The sequence below is a fragment of the Papaver somniferum genome, chromosome 11, assembly GCF_003573695.1.
Source record: "Papaver somniferum cultivar HN1 chromosome 11, ASM357369v1, whole genome shotgun sequence".
In the NCBI taxonomy this organism is placed as follows: Eukaryota; Viridiplantae; Streptophyta; class Magnoliopsida; order Ranunculales; family Papaveraceae; genus Papaver; species Papaver somniferum.
Genome location: NC_039368.1, coordinates 116,425,133 through 116,432,348, shown reverse-complemented (window position 1 = coordinate 116,432,348; position 7,216 = coordinate 116,425,133).

Below are 7,216 nucleotides of genomic sequence, written 5' to 3'. Positions count from 1 at the left end.
TTGTAGATAACCACATTAGCAGGGAGGATATCATCAGAGATACTCCTTTTTGAAACAAAATCACTCTAATTTTGAGAAATCAAGATGTCCATCAAAGGTTTTAATCTATTGGCTAAAGGTTTAAACAAAATTTTATAAATAAAATTACACAACGCTCTAGGTCTATACTAAGAGACTAACTCAACCAAGGGAACATTAGGAATCATAGCAATAATAGTATGATCAAAACCTTTAGCAATATGCCATGTTCGAAAACAAGTTTGTGTCATATCAACAACAACTTCTCATACTATATCCTAATGCTTCTGATAGAAGATACCAGTAAAACCATCAGGACCTAGGTTTCTTTTTCCTTCCCATTCGCAAAAAAAAATATTTTTAATCTTCTCAACAGATGGCTGAGTGTTGAGATACTGGTTATCTTCTTAAAAAAAATTTACAGGAAGCTCTTGAAGAATTTCATCATGATACTGTTGAGGGTTAGAAGAGTAGAATCTTTTAAAATCATCAACAAAAAAATTACTAATACTATCCCTTTCAGTTAAAGTAATACCAACAACATCCTTGATCCATTTAATAACATTTATGTTTCTCCTAAAGAGTGTAACTCTATGAAAATAAGGAGAATTTATGTATTCTTCCATAAGTCACACCTCTCTATATTTATTCTTCTAATATAACCCTTCAAAGTTATACGGATAGGCCAATATGGCTCGTAATCTGCAGACGGAATTAGAGTCAGTTGGTTCAGAAGTTTGGATTTCAACTAAATCATCTCTGGTGGTAGATATATTGGTTTGCATATCACCAAAAAAGGATTTATTCCAGTCTCTAAGACCTTTATTAATACTCATAAGTTTAGCACTCAGATTAAAGGCCGGTGAGCCCACAACATTGACATACCAAGAATTTGCTATGATATGCGTACAAGTTGGGTCTTTAATATACATAGCCATAAAGTGAAAAGGTTTAAGTATGCAGATATCTTCAAAATTAAAGCCAATATGCATAGGAAAATGGTCAGAGGAGTCTCTACGCAGATTTTTGATACATAAGTTAGGGAATAAGACTTCAACAGATTGGTTGATAAGACATCTATCAAGTAATAATTCTTCTACTAGTATTTGGTTGTGTAATACCTATAATTCTCCCTCAATTTTTTACACAAGTAGTACATCGCAAAAACTGACTAAGGGATTCTGCTAAGTGATTGTGTATAGAGACAACACTAATAAGCATACCGAGCTTATGCATATGATGCTAGGATCAACCTAATTCACAAAACATAAAGCGTTCGACTGATTGACACCTCGAGATCTTATTCTTGGTGGGTTAGTTGGATAAAATCTGGTAATCGAGCGTTTCTGTATCAAGTGACAACAGGTTCTGAGGAAAACAGAGATTGTTCCTATTTTACTGTTGATGATTTATTGAATCTTTAACACCCTTGAATTCTTCGTTCTTCAAGTTCTTCCATGGTTCTGCATATGTTCTTTCAACACCTTGTTGTTGAAGATCCATAACTGAATAACAACTTATGAGAATACTCAAAGTTTGAGCATTTAAAATGAAAAACTAATCTACTCAATGGTTGTTATGCAGGTGGTTAGTATTTGTTGCCTACTTCAAAGTCCATTATATCAAACTTTAAAGAAAAATTATGGTGATATGTTCGCCCCTTGGTCTTTACTTGACTCTTTTTGGTATATTTGAAGTTTACTTTCGTTCATATATATAATTTACTCCCCCTTAGACAATGTTCAGTAAAGCCATATGTCTTAATAGATTTATACTAAATAATTTTCCTTCTTTTTGTCACCAATTGGCAAAGATTTCGAATAAGGATCGTAATGAACTACACCTTAAGAGATTATTAAGACTAAAGATCCGTACCAACTTTTGTTGATGGTTCCACTAAGTTACGCAACTTAGTAACTTCATATATGAGGGTTTTTTTTTAAAGTTATTTACCTCACCTAAAATTCCACACCCCCACTCCCACTCCCCACAAAGATATAGTGTTTAAGCACAAGTTCAATTTTTGAATTCTCCCCCATTTATGTCATTGTCTTTGAGAATGACAAGAGCGACCTTTCTCTATACAAGGAAGGATTTTTTTTTTGTTTGTATATTAACAAATTCAAAGGTAAATTTGTATCCAATGTTTTTCTCGCTTCTTGCCAGTTATGAACAAAGATGAGTTCATCACTAAAAAATTTCTTTTCTTAGTTGAAAAACAAAGAGTAAAGAGTGTTATTTTTTTTTGATATGATTCATAAGATTTCATTCTGATCTAGCCAGTAACGAACACAGAAATTAAAGACACAACTTAATTTTCCGCTAGTTACGAACAATAAAATAAACCAATGAGTTAGAGCACTGCTCGGTCGAACTCGCACGTTTTGCTATCTCAAGCTTGTTGCCGATGTTAGATGCAAAAAACTATATATTGATTTTTGGTGTACTAAAATCCAGTCTCGGACTAGGATTGTGATGCTATTTTTCAATGATGTTGTAGTAATAAGTTCGTTGAGACTTGTTAAAGCAAAAGATTTTAGACTTATAAAACTTAAAAATAGAAAACTTATTGATAAATTGATTTCAAGATATTAAAAGTAACCAAGACACTAGATTCCACTATTAACGATACCAAATATGTTTCAAAACTCTAACTATCCTTTAAGTCCTTTATTTCTTAATTCACACACAATCAAACATATTCCCAAATATTAATTGTATTCCCTAAGAATAGACTATCAATCAATTAAACAAAGTATAATCTATCAAACTGAATCACAAGTAATTAAGAAAATTATGTGAACATTTAGAACTCCGCAAAAGCGGTGATTGAATGAATTATAAATTGTAAATTAGAGAAAATAAAATTGTTACCAATCATTCATGCATAGATAGCTTCATCCATTGCCTTGGTTGCGCGAGAATTAGCTCATCATCATGGAAACACGCTCAAAATTCATTTTTATTGCTCAAAGGGTGTTTACAAAGATGAAATGGGAGAAACAATGATAAAACAGTTATTTTCTTTTTTCTCCCAAAAACTCTCCCCAAATGTGCTCTCTAGCTCTCTATTTATACACAAAAATACACATCACTCAAATATATTCTTCCATAACTCCAAAATCTTCTTCTTTTTAATTAAAAATATCTTCAGAATTTTTTCTTCTCTTTATTCTATATATTTCTTTACTAAACCCATATCTTCTTTAATTCGCAGAATAAAATCCAAGATAAAATCTTCTAAGGATATCTTTCTTGTTTAATACAAGATAACTTCTTTTTTCTTCAAAACTTCATGTTTGTAAAAAAAAGAAGATATTCTTATCTTAAAGATAATAAATCCTTTACCGTTGAAACCAAATTTCCCGCCAATTTTTTCTTTTCAAATCAAGGAAGAAGATGGAGCCCCCTTAACCAGTAATGGGGTGCGATTAGCAGTTGGTTCCCTGGGGTGCCCCTTATCAGTTAGGTACCGCTTGTCCAAAACTGAGATTCCGAATAACATGTGTCCTCCGGGGGTCCAAATAGCACTTTTTGAGAAACTTTTTCCACACAAGTGTATTTCTCCAAAAACACCTACACAAACATAAAAACACCATAATAAGTACAAAATCAAGCACTAGCAATAGAGACACTGAGGACAATTCAGACACAAAAATGTGTCTATCAAATACCCCCAAACTTATTATTTTCTAGTCCTCGAGCAAATCTAAATAAAATGTTTACACTTAGCACGTGCAGCAAGCCGTTAAACCGCTAGGTGGCCCTAGCGGCGGAGTGTTGTCTCCGGAGGGTTTACCAGAGGTGTACCCACAAAACCTTTACTCCATACCCTAGCTATCTACGCTGAACCTTGGAAGGCACTAAAGAATCTCCTTGGTTGGCATACAATCATTGACTTAGGAGGAAGTACCCTGATGCGTAATTCCAATTGTTGTACACGAGTTTGCACTCAGCATACTAAAATTCATATATAAGTGACAGAGCTCTACTCAGATAGTTTCTAGACATCATAACCGGAGTCAACCAATCATATGGAAAGATTAAGAAGATGGATAAAGAGAAAATAGATGGTAAAAGTGAACGGTGTTTCCCATATCTGTCTGAAGGCCTCTGCCAAGATGAACCTATCCTAATGGACTGAGATACCGGTCTGACTAATATCAACACAACTGGCATATACAAGGGCACTAGTGGTCGATAAACCTAACTCTAGGTCAACACAACTGGCATATACAAGGGCACCAGTGGTCGACTTTATTGAATTTATTCCGGTTGGTCTGATGGTCTGGTCTCAAACTTTTTTTTTTTTTTTTTGGAATCTCAATCACCCTATTTCACCTAGCAATGGTAACAAATTGAGTCGTGTGCCCCACCAAATCATTTAAGAAATAAAAACAGAAGGGATTAGGATTCAACGAGTTATGGAGAAACTACCATGTTTTTTTTTTAAATTCTAACACCTGAGCTCTGTGCTTTTATGAATAGACTATTTAGATGTTTCCATCTAATCAGATTGGTTCCTCAACTCCTACAACCAAGATGTTCCCATCCACTTAGATTGGTTAGTGCCAACCTTAATAAGCATAAATTTCTAGGCTTTGCAGTTTATTTATTGCAACTAAAAGCTAACAAAAAGTTTCTTCCCCACCCCCAAACTTAAATCTAACATTGTCCTCAATGTTTCTAATGAAAGAGCAATACCAAAAAGCAAAGTAACATGAGGAATCATTAAAGAGAGAAGTCGGAAAGATAGTACCTAGGTGAAGAGAGAAATCAAAAACTAATATACAACTACAATCGCCTCAATGGTCAATTAAGGGTAAACAGGGTCCTCCAGAGGGACCTCCTCAACATCACCTGTAGGAAAGGGCTCTAAAAAGAGTTCCAATCTCTGACCGTTAACCTTCGAAGAACTACTACCATCTGGTGTCTCGATCTCAACAGCTCCATGAGGAAAGACAGTGCGAACAATAAAAGATCCGTCCACCGAGAACGTAACTTCCCAGGGAAAAGATGCAAGCGGGTATCATACAGAAGAACTTTTTTGACCTGGAGAAAATGACTTTCTTAAAATATTCTTATCATGCACAAGTTCCATTTTTTTCTTATATTCCTTCGCACTATTGTAAGCATCTATACGAATTCCTTCCAACTCATTGAGCTGGAGTTTCCTATGGGCTCCTGCCTTGTCAAGTGAAAAATTTAGCTGCTTAACAGCCCAATAAGCTTTATGTTCTAACTCAACAGGTAAATGACATGCCTTTCCATACACAAGCCGATAAGGCGACATTCCGATGGGGGTCTTAAACGTAGTTTGGTAAGCCCATAAGGCATCAGTAAGCCTAGACGACCAGTCTTTCCGATTAGGATTAACTATTTTTCTAATATACGCTTTATCTCCCTATTGGAAACCTCTACCTGACCACTAGTCTGTGGATGATATGGGGTAGCTATCTTATGTGTAATACCATATTTCTTCATCAAAAGCCTAAAAGGTCCATTACAAAAGTACGACCCTCCATCACTAATTATAGCTCGCGGTGTACCAAAACGTGTTAGTATATTATTTTGTAAGAACTCAATCACAACCCTATGGTCATTAGTCTTACACGCAATCGCCTCAATCCACTTAGAGACCTAGTCTACAGCGACAAGGATGTATAAGTTACCAAAAGAATTAGGAAACGGACCCATAAATTCAATACCCCACACATCAAAGACCTCAACAACTAAAATAGGGTTCAAGGGCATCATGTTCCTACGGGAAATGCTTCCTAATTTCTGGCAACGCTCACAAGTAACACAGTGACTATGGGAGTCTTTAAACAACGAAGGCCAATAAAATCCACACTGCAATATCTTAGCAGCAGTCTTCTTAGTACTAAAGTTACCCCCACAAGCATGATCATGACAAAAGGAAATAATACTGGACTGGTCACTCTCAGGTATACATCTCCTAATAATCTGGTCTGGACTATACTTAAACAAATAAGGATCATCCCAAAAGAAGTGCTTCACCTCGGCTAAAAACCTAGAACGATCTTGTTTACCCCAATGTTGGGGAATTCGACCAGTAACAAGATAATTCACTATATTCGCATACCAAGGTGCTTGGGTAACAAAGAACAGTTGTTCATCAGGAAAACTATCCCTAACAGGAGGAGAATCATTAAGGGTATCCACAACAAGCCTAGACAAGTGGTCTGCTACTACATTTTCTGCACCTTTTTTATCTCTAATGTCTAAGGAAAATTCCTGCAACAATAGGATCCATCTAATCAATCTAGGTTTAGTATCCTTCTTGGAAAGAAGATACTTCAAAGCAGCATGATCAGTAAAGATTATGACCTTAGAACCTAAGAGGTAGGATCTAAACTTGTCTAAGGCAAACACAATAGCTAATAGTTCCTTCTCCGTAGTGGTATAGTTCAACTGGGCATCATTCAGAGTTTTGCTAGCATAGTAAATCACATGAAGTAACTTATTTTCTCGCTGACCTAGCACAACACCAATAGCATAATCTGAAGCATCACACATGATCTCAAAAAAGGGTAGGTTCCAGTTGGGTGCCTGGACTATGGGGGCGGGTAGTGAGTAAATTCTTAAGCTTCTCAAAAGCCTCTAAACAAGCATCATCAAAGACAAACTTAACGTCTTTTGCAAGCAAATTGCAAAGAGGTCTAGAAATTAAGCTAAAATCCTTAATGAATCGACGATAAAAACCTGCATGCCCTAAGAATGACCTAATATCTCTTACGGTTTTTGGGACCTGTAAAGTTTTAATGAGGTCAACTTTGGCTCTATCTACCTCTATACCCTTCGAAGATACGATATGCCCTAGAACAATTCCTGAACGAACCATGAAGTGACATTTCTCCCAATTAAGCACTAAATTCTTTTCCTTACACCTAGTCAAAACTAATGACAAATGATGCAAGCACTCATCGAAAGACGAACCAAACACTGAAAAATCATCCATAAAGACCTCTAAGAACCGTTCTACCATGTCAGAAAATATGCTCAACATACAACGCTGAAAGGTCGCAGGGGCATTACATAGCCCGAAAGGCATGCGTCTATACGCAAAGGTACCAAAGGGACAGGTAAAAGTGGTTTTCTCTTGGTCTTCTGGGGATAACAACTGATTATAACCGCAGTATCCATCTAAAAAGCAATAATGGCTACGTCCAGCTAA